Raw genomic sequence first — 2,473 nt, forward strand, 5'->3', positions numbered from 1 at the left:
AGGAACCCAGCTGTTACAGCCACAGTATTCTGGCTGTGTGCACAGTTGTACCTGCGTGGGGTTAGTTTCCTAACCCAGGGGCAGTTTGGAGTGTTTCTGTTAGGCTGACTACATAATGGCAAAGTTACTGCCGAAGAAGATTACCAAGAAAGCAATCACTATTAAACTTTTCTGTCAAGGTCTGTGAAGCTTTGGTGTACTGCACTATTCAGGGAGGTGTACAATCAAAGTAAAGTAACAGTGTGATGACCAGTGAGTTGTTTCTTTCACATGAGAGAAAGCAAACGGCAGGTATATTACAGGATAAATTAATTGTTTTATTAGGTTCAATAACTGTTCTCTATTAGATGCCAGCTCACAACATTCTGAGTGTGTCAAGAGAAATATTTGTTAGGAAAGGATTCTGTTCTACCTGGTATTTTTGTAGTAGTACCAGCTGCTATGCAGAGCTAGCATTTTTGAGTTACAAGTTTGGAAATGCATGGGCACATTATTTGAAGTTTTTTCCTCAGATAGTGTTGCCTGCTGGGAAACTAGGTTGTGAGGTTTATATATGTGGTAAGAATTGATTAATTATGTCATAGCATGTGTATTATTGAGTATAAAAGTCACAGACAGAACTACTCTGAGTTTAGGTACTGAAGTAGATGTGTTCCCCATGTTTGTTTTAACATGCGTAGTTCTTCTGTTGGGTAATGTTTGACAAAGTGTAAGTGTCCTGAATAGGTGTTGTGCAAAACAGGGTTGGGACAAAGCTGTGTTACTGAAACTAAATTTTCAAGGACTCAGCTTTTCTTCTTGACTACTACAACACTGTCTTCAGTCATGGCTGTCTTACAGTTGAGAAATCTGCCTGTTTGCTGACAATTGATGTTGGCAAAGGAAGTTTTGGCAAATGCTTAATTGCAAAGGCACAGCCTAATCAGGATTTTAATTATTCTTAAATCAGACTGCACCAGTGATTTTGAACAAAACTTGGGCTGGTAGGAGTTGTAGGCAATCTGAAGTTTAAGCAAACTGATTTTGGAAAAAGATGCAAGTAAATAGTTAATGTCCTGAAAGCAGTCCTAAGGATTAGGTTGGAATTTCGGAAGATGTTAAAACTTATTCCTGTGTTTCACAGTTGTTCCCTGTGCTTGTTAAACAAGCAGTGTCTCTGTTGCCAGCCTGAAGTACTGCTGCAGTGTAAACTTGAAGTACTGCAGTTCCAGCATGAAAAGACCCACTTTGACCCACTAGATGTGACTGATGTTGGTGAGCTTAGATCTTTGAACAGATTAAAAGCTTTAAAGAAAAATGCAGATTTGCCCAGAAATCAGGGGGCAGGTGGGAAATGCTGCAGTAGAATCTCACCTGAACAGAAGAGAGACATTGGGGTCACGGTTGAGGAGCAAACTGTTTGAAGGGAATGCATGCTATAAAATAGTCATCTCCTTTCTATAGAGAACTGTAAGCTAAAGGAGTGCGTCCTTCTGGCACAGACGCTAGCTAGCTAAGATCCTCATGTTAGCGATGATGATCCTACAGTTGTTATAATTGTAATGGATACAATTCTAAAGAGTCCACAATGCTGGAATCCAATCCACTGGCTTGAACTACAACTGAATAAAAAAAACCAAACCCCTCACTCCAACTCAAAACCCCTACCTGTGTATAGGTGCTAGTTGCTCCCTTTCCTTCCTGTGTTTGGGTTTCCTTGGTGTCTCAGTTGCTTTGCCTAGTGGCAATCTGAAAAAATTCAAGGTGGCTTGAATGAATGTAACTTGGTGATCTGTTGGTATGTGGGTTTTTCCCATCAAAGTAATGCTTCCTTTTTATATATATATAAATACATATTTATATTTATTGGTTAGCTGTTGCATCATGTGAATCTGCAGCTTGGGAGTTTTGTCTGCATGTTTTGAACCACAGTTCATACCAGCAAATTTAGGCTGTGGCATTACAGCTCCTTAATCTGAAATGAAGAACATCTGTTTTGCTTAACTGAAAAGAACTGGAAGGAAAGCACATTTGCATAAGTGGATAATGTTTAAGATGTGGATCGATGTGTAAGAAAAAAAACATATGTGCTGAGCAAAAGGCTGCCTACTTAGATTGTGGTTGCTTTGCTTGTTCCTGCATGTGCATCTTTCCTCCAAGAACCCTTTAAAGATTCCGCAGCTGGTCTAGTGTTGAGGCAGAGGCAAGGAGAAGGCATTGGTAGAATAGGCGATTAAAGGATTTGTAGTGTTAGTAGGCTGCTTTCCACTACTACACTGGCCTTTTCAACAGCAACTTGCCTGAAATTAGAGTTTTTTGGGATAAATTGGGGGAGGTTATAGGTACTGAGTGAGCTTTGAAGTGGTGCTGTTAGTCCCAGTCTAGTGTCAGGCCTGTGCTCTTTAGAATAGAAGCAATCGTGTTTCCTCTGAGATACAATCCCAGATTTCTTTTTTCTTTAAGTGTACATCTTCCTAGTTAGCTACTTTGGCCA

The sequence above is a fragment of the Egretta garzetta genome, unplaced genomic scaffold (assembly GCF_000687185.1).
Source record: "Egretta garzetta isolate BGI_Z169 unplaced genomic scaffold, ASM68718v1 scaffold329, whole genome shotgun sequence".
In the NCBI taxonomy this organism is placed as follows: domain Eukaryota; kingdom Metazoa; phylum Chordata; class Aves; order Pelecaniformes; family Ardeidae; genus Egretta; species Egretta garzetta.